This window comes from Nicotiana sylvestris, chromosome 6 (genome assembly GCF_000393655.2).
Source record: "Nicotiana sylvestris chromosome 6, ASM39365v2, whole genome shotgun sequence".
Classification (NCBI taxonomy): domain Eukaryota; kingdom Viridiplantae; phylum Streptophyta; class Magnoliopsida; order Solanales; family Solanaceae; genus Nicotiana; species Nicotiana sylvestris.
This window is the reverse complement of record NC_091062.1, coordinates 106,624,356-106,638,817: the sequence shown is the minus strand read 5'-3', so window position 1 is coordinate 106,638,817 and position 14,462 is coordinate 106,624,356.

Sequence of the window (14,462 nt, the reverse complement as noted above, 5' to 3'; positions counted from 1 at the left end):
AGGTTTCTGCAATATCTTCTCCTATGAAAGATACCTCTTCATCGGGAAAATATGTTTTTAGGGGCTCGTATTCTCCGTCCACAGGATTCTCGACGAGATGATCCACCAAGGCTTGCCCTTTGATTGCTTTCTGGATCACATAAACAATGTCGAATTCACTTAGCAGGATTTGCCACTTGGCGAGCTTGCCAGTGGGCATGGATTTCTGGAAGATATACTTCAAAGGGTCCATTCTGGATATGAGATAAGTAGTGTAAGCACAGAAGTAATGCCTCAAATTCTGCGCGACCCAAGTCAGAGCACAACAAGTGCGTTCTAAAAGAGAATACCGGGCCTCGTACAGTGTGAACTTCTTACTGAGATAGTAGATGGCTTGCTCCTTTCTCCATGTTTCATCATGTTGTCCCAGAACACAACCGAATGCTCCATCCAATACCGCAAGGTAAAACAATAGGGGTCTTTCTGGCTCAGGCGGAACCAAGACCGGCGGCGTTGACAGGTATTCCTTAATTCTGTCAAAAGCTTTCTGACAATCATCAGTCCACTTGGTGGCAGCGTCCTTTTTCAACATTTTAAAGATAGGTTCACAAATGACCGTGGACTGAGATATGAACTAGCTGATATAGTTGAGTCTCCCCAGGAAAATCATCACGTCCTTCTTGTTCTTTGGCGGTGGAAATTCTTGGATAGCTTTGACATTTGACGGATCCAATTCTATTCCTCGACGACTCATGATGAAACCCAATAATTTACTAGAAGGAACCTCGAATGCACACTTGGCGGGATTCAGTTTCAGATTGTACCTCCTCAGTCTGTTGAAGAACTTTCTTAGGTCTTCCATGTGATCCCTGACTTTCTTGGATTTGATGATGACGTCATCCACATATACCTCGATCTCTTTGTGTATCATGTCATGAAAGATGGTAGTCACGGCTCTCATGTAGGTGGCACCAACATTCTTCAAATTGAATGGCATCATTTTGTAACAGTACATTCCCCATTGCGTGATGAAAGCCGTTTTATCTGCATCTTCCTCGTCCATCCATATCTGATGATACCCAACGAAACAATCAATGAAAGACTGTAACTCATGCTTGGCGCAGTTGTCAATTAGAATGTGTATGTTCGGCAAGGGGAAGTCGTCTTTAGGACTAGCCCGGTTAAGATCCCGGTAGTCAACACAAACTCTAACTTTCCCATCCTTTTTTGGCACTGGCACGATGTTGGCTAACCATGTCGGATACTCTACTACCCTGAGAACCTTGGCTTTGACTTGCTTGGTAACCTCTGCTTTGATTTTCAAACTCATGTCGGGTTTGAATTCCTGAGCTTCTGCTTTACCGGCGGACATGTTGGATCTGTTGGCAGTTTGTGAGCTACAATGGATGTACTGAGACCAGTCATATCATCATACGACTAGGCAAATATGTCTTCATATTCCTTTAGGAATTCCGTGTACTCTTTCTTTTCTGATGGTGATAGGTGAACATTGATGCGCGTTTCTTTGACATTCTCTGTATCTCCCAGATTAACGACCTCAATTTGGTCCAAGTTAGACTTAGGCCTATTCTCAAAATTCTCAACCTATCTGACGACCTCTTCTGGTATATCATCCTCTTCTGAATCCATATCCGTTTGTTGCATTGTCTCGTTGCAAGTCACAATCGTTGGTTCATCGTCAAGGAAAGTAATAGTAATGCTGTGTAAAATAAAGTGAATGATAGAAAAAATAATAAGAGCGAGATATATAATAAACTGAAATGCTTCGATTGAATTCATAATTGTTTTGAATATCAGAGCTCTTTTCAAAATTAAAGACAATGCGGAAATAAAATCAGCTAGTAAAAAGTAAAAATATGATGCATGGTGCTTTTGTTTAGCCTTGGTACCACGAAGCTTTCCGGGCCCTGGTGGTTCTGATTGACCAATTGCTGAGGCGTTCTCCTCGGTTCACAGCTTGTATAGAAAGGGCTTCCTCCCCTTCCTCCTCGAAAATAACACAGCGGTCCATATCATCGTCTTCCAGAAACAGATTCTTCATGGTTGCCAATGCTTCATCTTCCTCTGATCCATATATGATGTCTGCCGGCTGGAAAGTCTGCTCCAAGTGAGGTATCAGATGCTCCAGTGGATAGTAGGGACCGCGCCATAGTTGCGACCAGTCATTGAACTCCTTCCAAGTGTATTCATACCCCAAACCAAATATAGTACCATGTTTCTTCAGCTTGATGGGTTTGGTGATTCCCTGGAGGTTTTTGCTGAGTCCCTTTCCAGGTTCGTACCCACACCAATTCAAGATACTTTCAATCTTGTTATCCCACCATTTATCCTTATCTACAGCGTTGACCCTTTTAATGTGGTGGTATGTTTCTCCGCCTATTCTCCTTCTACCTCCAATCATCGGGATGGTCTAGCGACTATATATGGGGTTGCTACCATCGCCATGAATAATTACCTCTTGGTGATTCCATTCGATCGTCACTGCCTGATGCAGGGTCGATGCTACAGCTCCAGCGGCGTGGATCCATGGTCGTCCCAACAACAAGTTGTAGGATGTTGGGACATCTATCACTTGAAAGTCAACGTCGAACCAAGTTGGTCCCATTTGCAGGCATAGGCTAATCTCTCTAATGGTAGACCTTTGGGACCCATCGAAGGCTTTGACATTGATGGCTCCATCTTTGCTCTCGTGCAAGATCTTTCCCAATGTTATAAGAGTGATCAGCGGACAGATGTTGATGCTGGATCCTCCGTCGATCAGGACTCTAGTGATGAAGTAATCCTCGCATTGCACAGTGATGTGCAGGGCCTTGTTGTGACTCAGTCCTTCCGGTGGTAGCTCATCTTCGTGGAAGGCGATTTTGCGGCTTTCCAGTATTTGCCCTACCATATTTGCCATTTCGCCTCCAATTATGTTGCTGGGCACATAAGCTTCATTCAATATCTTCATCAAGGCATTTTTGTGTGCGTCAGAGCTCTGCAAAAGAGCTAGGATGGAGATCTGCGCTGGTGTTTTGTTCAACTGCTCAACGACCGAATACTCCTTAGCTTGTATTTTCCTCCAAAGATCATCGGGCCTAGTTTCAGTAGTTCGTCCAGAGCCTTGCTTACTGGACTCAACTTGGTGCTTTGGAGTGTAAACCCTGCCTGTTCTGGTCATACCCTACGCAGCAATTGCTTCTCCCGTCTTGGTCTTCCCTTTCCTCCTTGCTTCAGCTGTGTAATCCCATGGTATGACATTTGAGTGGAACGGTGTTATGTCTGACATTGCTACAGGAATAGGTACCCTTGGTGGTAACACAACAACTTCGAAAGGTGCAGGTGCCTTCAGGACTCCAAACTAAACCTTAATTGGTCCGGGCGCCTTTGCAGAAGAAGGTGCTTCAAATTTGAGAGGTATAGACATATTTACTTCATCGCCCTTGGAGGGCTGATTCTACACAACAATTGGGTTAAGCGTGACTGCCGGTTTCTTTGGCTCATCGCCCTCAATAATTAATCCTATCGACACCTTGGGGTCCCAGTCATCTTCGATCTCGATCATGTGAATATCTCCACCTTTGTGATCAGGTAGAGGGTTGTTGCGGACATTAGGAGTAGGCTCCTTTGCTACGATAACCTTATTGTCGATCAGAGTTTGAATCTTGTCCTTCAACGAGCGACACTCGTTAATGGTATGTCCCTTCATGCCGGAGTGGTACACATAGGTCTTATTAGGGTTGACCCGCTGGGAAGGATTTTCTAAAGTTATGGCAGGGATAGGGGAGACGTAACCAATAGCTTTAAGTTTCTCATACAGCTGGTCAATTCGCTCAGCAATGGCTGTATATTGTCTGGGAGGTTTGCGGTCAAAATTTTGTCTAGGTCTAGGGAAATTTTGGCGAGTGGGAGGTGATTGGTAATGAGAGGGTTGGGCATTATAAGCTTGGTAAACAGGTGCAGGTTGAGAGTATCTGGGTGAAGTGGGTTGATATGTGGGAGGTGGAGATGATTGGTAAACGGGTGGTGGATTTTGGTAAGAGGATGCGGGTGCTTGGTAATTCAGGAGAGGCTGATATGTAAGTGGAGGTGGCAGGTAAGTGTGGTATTTTAGTGGTGATTTGGCTCCCTGTGCGACCATTACGACACTCACATCCTTCTTATTGGATGTGCCACCAGACTGTAAAGCCTTGTTGGTGGCCTACAATGCTTCAAGATTAGTAACCATACCATTCTTAATGCCTTCCTCAATTCTTTCTCCCAGCTTGATGATATCGGAGAATTTCTGGCCCTCGATCAACATCAACCTCTCATAATATTGTGGATCCTAAGCCCAGACGAAGAATCTGTTCATCTATTCCTCTTCTAAGGTTGGCCTGACCTTAGCAGCCTCTGACCTCCAACGAGTAGCATACTCACGGAATATCTCAGTAGGCCTCTTCTTCAAATTCTGGTTGTACAATACATCCGGTGCATTCTCTGTATTGAATCGGAACCTATCCATGAAATCTGATGCCATACCTACCCAGCTTGTCCATTTCTTGGGGTCCTGACTGATGTACCAGGATGAAGCATCCCCCTTCAGACTTGTCATGAAGAGTTTCATACGGATTTTCTCATTCCTTCCGACTGCGACCAGCTTATCACAATATGTCCTCAAATGGATTCTGGGATCTCCCGTGCCATCGAACATTTCGAACTTGGGAGGTTTGTACCCCTCCGGAAGTTCAACATCTGGCTCAATGCAGAGGTCCTCATAATTCAGCCCCTCTATACCTTTGTTTCCTTCCATGCCTTGGACTCTGCTGGTCAACTTCTTGAGTTCTGTTTCCACGTTTCTGATAAGAGAGTTCTTGTCATCAGACTCAGGTGCACTTGAGATTGGTTGAGTGTAGTGGGGTACAGTATCTACGTAGATGGGAGTGTTGTGGAGGTGGTCGTTTGTGGCGTTCAGTGGTTCAGGAATGAGTAGTGGAGTGTTGTTTGGAGTGTGGCATGCGTTGCAGTGTTGAGCATGAGTGGGTTCCATCTGTGGTTGTGGGGTGTTCTGTGGAGGTGCGGGATTTTGAGCATTTGGAAAGTTGACATCAGGAGCGGTGAGAGAGAATGATAAATTTGCCAAGTTCCAAACTTGGTCCAGTTCTTTTCAAAACTTCAATAATTTCTGCTCAAATTGGGCAGCAGTTTCCTTAGAAATCGAGGTACCCTGAGGAATCTCAATTCTTTCAATTTCCTTTCTGGCGCTTGAATCTCCCATTCTACCTTTGTTCTTGTTCCGGATAGGACTCGAAGGAGGAGGAGGTGGAGGGCCCTTGGATCTTGTACTGTATGATGATGGTGCCAGAATGCACGAACTAACCTTTGGGGAGGGGAATAATAAAAGAAAAGAAAAACAAAAGAGGTAACAAGTTAGTGCGGATTATGAGGAAAAAATGTTGCAATATTTAAACATATTGTGCAAGAATATAAATCGTGTCCTAATTTGGGTGCCTCATTGTGCCCGAGGTAGGCCTAGCGACAAGTTAATTTGGAGAACTTATAATGCTAAATGCCTAATTTATTGACAAAAATAAGACAAATTCCAAAACGACACTAAAATAGCGGAAAGTAAAAATGTCACTAATGGCCATTGGCCTTATTACATTAAAAGCGAAAATAAAGACTCCTAACTACTTGGTCCCAGAAGGACCTTCTTCAGGTTGAATGTTCTCGTTGATCAAGTCCTCCAGCTCGCGCAGATTTTCTAGTAAAAATACTATCGCCAGACGTTCTCCTTTGCCTTCCTCAGCATTTTGACAGTCGATGACTCTTTTCCTCACTTTCCCTTCCAATTCCCACAAGCTGTACTCCAGGTATTCTAGCTTCTCACTAGCCTTGGTGACTCTCTCTTTCCAATTCCTGCAAGCTTCTCACTGCACCCTTGATCGACTGGTTTTACCGCAAATATGCCTTTGCCAACTTTAAAGGGTGATAATATTGGAAGAGCGCAACCACTCATTATAAGCGTCGCTATGGTATTTGTTTGGTACGAATGGAATATGATGTTAAGGATGCAGTTTACAAGAATGAAACAAATTGACATGTATTTCCACGTTCATAAATGATTACAATAATTGCAGTAATCACAATAGTATTGAAATAAAGCAGTAAAGGAAAGAAAAGACATGAAGAGCCAAGTCAGTTTCGTAATGAAAGAATAAAAGACAGTAAATAAAGCAATTAATGAGATAGTAAAGTCACAAGCAACATGCAATGGTAAAAGCCTAAAGAAGTTCCCCAGCAGAGTCGCCATGCTGTCAACGCCCCCTTTTTCTACGGGTCAAAATCGGGTATACGATATTGGGAGGACAACTCTATTCCCTTTCGAGAATTGGGTTTTGGAATTTTGAAGAGTCTCCACCTAATGATTATAGTGCATTAGGATACTTTAAGAAAGGTTTGAGTTGGAAAAAGCCAGAGTTCGAGTAAGGGATAGAAATTATCTCGAGGGGAAGGTGTTAGGCACACCTCAAGATCCACTAGTGTGGTCCCGGCCATGTTACAATTGTGACTTTAAAAGTAAACAATCAAGGCTCAAATAAGGACTTGCATACAACATTGCAATTAGGTTGAAAACTTTTGAAGGTAAGTAGAGAGGACAGAAATTTATGAAAAAAAGATTTGAATGGTTTCACGAGAAGAGATGAAAGCAAATAAGGGGAGGGGGGGTCCTAGGTTTACGATTAATATGGATAACTTCAATGCAATACCCAGCAATCATTCCTCAAAAAAGAGGGGTCGCACGTGATATTAGTGCATCGGTCATCATCTCCATATCTACCCTTCCCACCCTGTTAAGGTATTAAAGCGCGGAATAGTATCGTTACTTATTGCATGCTATTACCCATCCCAATCCTATCAGTCCAGGAGGCATATGGGACTACTAATCCTAAAGGGGAGGGAGCTGGGACTTTTGCAGTTTTTTTTAAAAAGGATAAAATTCAAAGGCGACATTCAAAACATATACAACAAGTATTGGGAAAGCAAGTAAGCAGATATGGCTCAAATAAACCTCCTTAAATTAGAGAAAATCATATAGTTTAGCATGTCTTACACGTACTTATTAGGTTTGAATTAAACATAAACATTAAGGCAGGCTGATTTATCACATATTTTTAGATAAGAAGTCCGAATTAGGCCTGCCTGCTGGTTGTAATTATCAAAGACTGATGCAATTATAGTTTTTACCCTAAAGCTTGCCTAGGTGTTAAACAGAACCTATAGGCATGATATCTATTAGTTTTAGAAATAAAGAAGTAAACTGATTGCAAAAAAAAGAATTGTCAATTACAGGGACATAAGATCTGCAGGCGTTACACATTATTGCTATTGATTTTAGGCTCATAAGCGAGTTGACGATTCAGGTTTGGTTGATAGCTCCTATAGGCATGCTTTCTAGGCGTTACTGATTTTAAGCGCTGTTATTGTCATGCAGAAATCCTATAGGCAGGTCATCTATATGCAGTTAGTTACTCAAATATTATTAACAGGTTTGCCTAGTGACAGATGCATATGCAAAATGCAGGAAGTCCTATAGGCATATTATCTATATGATATGCAGAATTTCAAAGATGACTTATAGACATGGTATCTATATGAAGTGCAAAAAACCCTATGAACATGGTATCTACATGAAATGCAGAATTTCAGAAGTATAAGAATTCCCTATGAACATGGTATCTACATGAGATGCAGAATTTCAGAAGTATAGTAATTCCCTATGAACATGGTATCTACATGAGATGCAGAATTTCAGAAGTATAGTAATTCCCTATGAACATGGTATCTACCCCTTTGCATGCAGGACTGGCCCTCCCTTTTTCACTAACACCCCAGCAGTTTATTACAAGATTATTACAGACCAGAATGAATAAAAAAAAGATAAATAAAAATATATCAGAAATTAAAGATTCCAACCAAGGAGAGCCTAATTCAGACCTCAGGTTTGAAATATGAAATAAACCAACTTCCAAAGATTAGATTTCCAAAGCCTTTCTCTTATTTGGGGTGTGTCAAAGTTCCAAGGAGCTTCAAGAACTCCAGGCAATGCTTACACCCCTAAATATCATTGCAGAATCAGATTATAGTGCAGTGTGGAAGGGCCAACCCTCAAATGTCCAAGCTTAGAGGGAACTCAATGTCCTAAGGCAAGGCTCATAGGAGGGGGGGGGGGTAGAACTTAGAGGCTAGGAGTAAGTGCAAGTGCAATAGAGGGGAATTAGGGTAAGTCCATCGTAAACTGGTGGTCATACCCAACAATAAGGAGTGCTGGCACACCCTAACCAGTCTACTAGACCACATTTTAGGAGTTAAGATCCATTGAGGATCAGGTTCAGACCTGAGCAGCAATTTGGATACTTCCAGGCCATATACCTTAACTCAAACAAATAGAAGGGAGTAGGGGTATGGGGAATTCATAACAAATAGCAGATGCAAAGAGAGTAGCATATTCAATACAGAACATGAACAAGAAAGTAGCCAAGAGTGTAGCAATTGTAAAGTAAACACATAGGGATGATGCTGGAATCAAAACTAGGACATACCAGTTTCAGGGAAACAAATAAGTGAAAGCAGAAGTTTTGTAAGACAAATTGCAAGCAAGCAGTACAAAAGATCTCAGAAGAGAGTAGAGAATGGAAAGAGTATTGTAATTGAGAGTGTGTGTGTAAGAGTATGCAATTCAAAGTGTGTTCAAGTGCAGAAGGGTAGTCCCCTTTTTTAGTGCAGAAGTAAGAAAGGGTAAGGAAATAGTTTGCAATCAATCACATAAAGTCTCCCTTTGGCTAAGGGATTATGATTTCGAACGGGCATAAGACAATTAAGGAAATAATTTGATTAAAACCTTTTCCAAAGTAACATAATAAGGGTAAATACACATGGTTTATTTAAGGCAAAAGTTCAATGGTACATGGTTTGTGAAAAATAAGGAAAGGGAATCAATCAAACAGCCAGTAAAATCAAAGCTGCAAGCTTTGTTCGAATGAACCAAATCAGAAAAAGGGTAAAGAAAGGTTCAATTAGGGAAAATCAGTAACAATCAAGTAAACACCATTAAAGGAATTCAGAATCAATTAGTAGTTGACAAACCTTTTGAAAGAAGAGTTCTCATATATAAAACACACAAATAGGTGAATCAAGAAGAGGTTGTCAAATTATTTAGAAGAGAGTTTAATCGAAGAGAAGTTCAGAATCATAAGAAAAAATATACAGGTTCAATTTGCAGACTCATAGTGAGTCTGAGATTTCAGGGTCCCAAAGTGGAGCCTTAACTCGAACACAAAAATCAAAATCGTCAAAGGAAACCCCCCAAATCCTAGGGTTTCAAAATTGAATCAGACATGGAAGTGAGAAAGCAAGTCATTTGTTTCAGAGTCTCAACAAAACAGATATGATAGCATGTTTGAATGACAAAGGAAGAAAAATCATGAAGAACATATTTGAGAAAACTCGGAAGCTAAACAAGTTTAGAAGAAGGAGATAATACAAACGTGAACACAAGTAGATGAAGCATGTAAGAACATGAACATAGTCCAGTAAACAAGATCAAATAACTTAACGGTAAACACACATAGTAAAAGAGTAAAGAAAACTAAGCAAGGATTAACAGGAGTAACATGCATAGCAGAAAAGAAAAGGTAGAAGACAGTACATGCGTAATAAAGAGTAATCACACCAGCAGGGTATGGACAAACACACATAAAGTAAATAAGAAGAAAAATCAGAAAGATTTTTCCCAAAAAATCCTTTCAGAAACCCTAAAATCGAAGAGAAACGATTTTGAAAAGAAACCTTTTTGGGGAAAACACTTTAGATGGAAAGAAAGGCATAGATACAGTATAGATCTAAGCAAATAACGGTGAAAGGACCTTGAATAGCTTAGGGTTTCGAAGAAACCCTAGAAATAAGAAAGGCTTGGAAACAGGTCTGATCTTGAGTCGAAGAGGTCAAGAATCAGGCTCCTAAGTCTTGAATATGCTGGAGCATGGCTGGAGGAGCCATGAAATCAAAGGTCTGAGAAGATCGGAGAGGGAATCGTCGAGGTCAGGCCTCGAAGCTTCGAACAACCCTGGCTTACTGGTGAAGATAGGTAAGTACCAACTATCCATGGCCTGAGAAGCCATGGATTCCGGTGACCGGTGGTTGAAAAGGAGGTAGGAGGAGGCTAGGGTTTCGGAGAGTTTTTGAGAGGGTTTGGGATTGAAAGGCGGCAGGCCAGGTGAGAATGAGGGATTAGGGTAGTCACCTGTGTTTAATTATGGTAGGGCGAATAGTGGCCGTTGATCCGAATGATCAACGACCTAGATTTAAGAAGGTAGGTGGGGATCCGGGTTGGGTCGTTTGAGTTGGGTTAGGGGTTGGGTCAAAAGGAATTGGGCTGGTCCGAATTTGAGTTTGAAATTGGGTCAATTTTAGGCTAAAATCGAAATGTAATGGGGCTACAATTGAAACGAACTGAGGCCAAAATTTAAATAGCCAGTTTTCCCTTTTTATTTTATAAAAATAGTAAAAAATGATTTTGAAAGCAAATTAAAAGCACTGGATCCGTTAATAGTATATAAATATTAATTTAAAAATATTGGAACCAGTTTCATAATTATAAAATGCTATTAAATCTTAAAGCAGGCTAAAATTGCAATTATATGCAATTTAGCTTTTAAAATACCAAATTAATTTGTAAAAATATATGAAAAGTAACCTACCTATATTTTAGTATAAATATGAGAATAAAATAAGTTATTCACCAAAGTGATAATTTTGGGAATAATTATTGAGCAATAAATCAATTTAAAAATCTTTTAAAAAATTGAAAAAATACTAAAACTCTTGGGCATACTTATATATGTATGTATATGATATTTGAAAGTATTTGCATGTAAAAGAAATATATAGGAAAAAATTGGGTATCAACAACTCCTACAGACTCAATATATTCTAATCGCATTTTAGGATTTAAATATATTTCAAGTGCATTTATCTAATGAAAATTATATATATATATATACACTTTAATTACTTTGCATTTTTTCTCTTTTAGTAATTTTAGTTCTGATTTAATTAAGTGTGTGTTAGTTTAATTAGTTAATCATTTGATCAATTAGAAATTCGGGTGGTTAAATTTATTGTGCAAAAGTTAGTTCAAATTAGAGTATTAATTAATCGGTTAAACTAGGTTGAGCCCATTTTACCAATTATGATTATTTATTTTATTAGAGTCGCCACTTGGAATAATTATGATGGTGTCCCAAGTTACCGATTTATTTTAAAATCCCAAATCAAGGAAATAGACTCTTATTTATGGTCCCCGAACATAGAAGACTGGGTAAGGAATTTTATTAACCCAGAAAAAGGTGGGTAACCCGAGTTCCGTTGTTTTAGCACAGTTGGTCAACTATTAATAACTGGCCTAATTATCTGATTTATTATATGTTTAAAAACATTATGCATTTAATGCTTTTACACCACTTTTAATTAGTTATTTAAACTATGATGACCCTAAAGGTCATCTCTTTTTTAGAAGTCAAATCTGCATCACGAGGCCTTGAAAACCTCTTTTTGTCTCATCTCGATTTGCGTGTGCAGTCTTGGCACATTTCCGGAAAGCTTCTATGTGAAATTTAAAAAAAATAATTAATTTGGCCTTTAAAATTAATTAAAGTTGACTTTGGTCAACATTCTTGCTAAACGGACCCGGACCCATAATCTGACGGTCCTGTAGGGTCCGTAGTAAAATATGGGACTCGGGCGTATGCCCGAATTCGAATTCCGAAGTCCCTAGCCCGAAAAAAGAATTTTTATAGAAAATTATTTGCTAGGAAATATAACGACTTTTCGAAGTGAAATGATGCGTGTTCTTGAGGGTATCGGGCCCGTATCTTGGTTCCGGAGCCCGGTACAAGTTTAAAATAATAATTAAGTCGAATCTGTAAATTTGGTAAGAATCGGAGTTGATTTGGTATAAATCAAACCTTTAGTTGAGAAAATGAAAATTTCAATGTTTTTAAAGAATTTCATGAATTTGAGGTTAAATTCATAGTTGTTGATGCTATTTTGATGATTTGATCACATGAGCAAGTCCGTATGATATTTGTAGACTTGCATGCATGTTGGTTTTGGAGCCCCGAGGGCTCGGGTGAGTTTTGGATAGGCCATGGGGTGATTTGGACTTAGGAAAATACAGATGTGCATCTGGTATTTTTGCACAGGCCTCTAATCTCGCAATTGCGATGTCAGGCTTCGCAATTGCGAAGTGGTCAGGCCTGGGAAATGCAACCAAAGTGTCGCAAATGCGAACCAGGCCTGGGCAGGCCCTCATCGCAAATGCGACCTTAAGGCTGGAAAATGAAAAGTCCCTTACATCGCAATTGCGACGTTCCTTCGCAAATGCGAAGATAGCAAGATTTCAAAGGGTTCACAATTGCGAACCTTGATCCCAATTGCGATAACTATACCTGTTAAGTGAGATTTTAGACGGGATTTTTCATCATTTTACAACTTTCTCAAAACCTAAACATCCTTAGGCGATTTTTCAAAGGCTCAAACTTTTCCAAATCATAAGTAAGTGATTTATAACTCATCTTCATTAATGTAGTCCATCTTTTTACATAATTTCTTTTCAAAATCTAGGTTTTTTCATGGGAAATTGGGTGTTTATGGGTAGAAATTAGGATTTTCAAATTTTGGGGATTTGGACCTCAATTTAAGGTCCAATTTCAAAACTAATTGCATATTTGAGTTCGTGAGTGAATGTGTAATCTGGTTTTGGTTTGAACTTCGAGTTTTGACCAAGCGGGCTCGGGGGTTGATTTTTGACTTTTTGGGAAAAACAATGGAAAATCTATTTTCATCCATTAGAATTGGTTTATTTAGCATTTATTGATGTTATTAAGTAAATTATGACTAGATACATGCGAATTGAAAGTGGAACCGAGTGGTAAAGCGATAACTGAGGCTTAATCTTGTCTGTAGATTCAAGGTAAATGTTTGGCCTAACCTTAGCTTGAGGGAGGAGTTGTGTTCTTATTTTCTATGTGTTAGTATTGAGTACGGCGTATAGGTGTGGTGACGAGTATCTATACGTTGGTGTGAAGCATGCCCGTGAGTCTTATATAATTATTGTTGTGACTCTATTACTTATCGTTCATGCTCAAATTGTTGATTATCAATGTTGAACAAAGTTTCCTTGTAATTGGCTTTGTTGAGTTTTATTTTATAAAGTAATTGTTGAAAACGAGATTGGTTATAGCTGAATCCCTTGCCGAGGTGTTATTTTTAATATTGTTGATTCCCTTGTCAAGACGTATTGTTTCTATTGCTTGGGTGAGGAAGAGTGTAAAACATGAAGGGTGATGTCGTGCACGATATTGTGAGTGAGTGTTAATGCACAAAGGATGATGTCGTGCCGAAATTGTGAGTGTTAATGCACGAAGGGTGATGTCGTGCCATGATTTGAGAGTTAATGCATGAAGAGTGATGTCATGCCGATAATTTGAGAGTTAATGCACGAAGGATGATGTCGTGTCATAATTATGAGAGGTAATGCACGAAGGGTGATGTCGTGCCGTTTCTATTGTTTCATATGGTGAGAACGAGAGTAAAAGCACGAAGGGTGATGTCGTGCACTTGTTACTATTTTCCTTATACTTGTTGACTTAACTATGGTGCTCTTTATGCTTCTCTATTAGTTTATTGTTAGAACTTGATATTCCTCGCAGCATGTCCCCTTACCATATTATTCTATTGATTCTTGTTATTATGGTTCTATTTGCATATGATATAACTACACAAGTTTATATGATTGTCATGTCCTAGCCTTGTCACTACTTCACCGAGATTAGGCTCGACACTTACTGGTACATGGAGTCGGTTGTACTGATGCTACACTATGAACTTTTTTGTGCAGATTTCGGTACCAGACCGGTGAGTAGCTGATGTAGCTGCCTCCAGTCCAGGGAGACCAAGGTAGATCTGCTGGCGTCCGCAGAGCCTAAAGTGCCCCTTCCCTATTTTAGCTTTCTACTATCTCTTTTCATTCCGAGAATAGTTGTACTTTTCTTTCTAGGCCAGTGTTTGTAGAAATTCGTAGATGTTCGTGAATTTGTGATACCATATTCGTGGGTAGACATGTATTGGATTATTTGAATTTGTTATAACTCTTCAGCACTTTTCATCTGTTTAACTTTAGTTATTGTTTATATCTGTTTGGGCTTATTGCTAATGGTTAAAACCTTAATAGTTGGCTTGTCTAGCTTTCACGAGTAGGCACCATCACGATTCTCGAGTGTAGGAAATCCAGGTCATGACAAGTTGGTATTAGAGCTCTTGATTGCCTAGGTCTCACAATTCACGAACAAGCTAGGTAGAGTCTAAGGGATCGGTACATAGATGCATGTGCTTATCCCCAGAGGCTACAGAGTTTAGGAATAACTTCACATCTATTCTTCTCT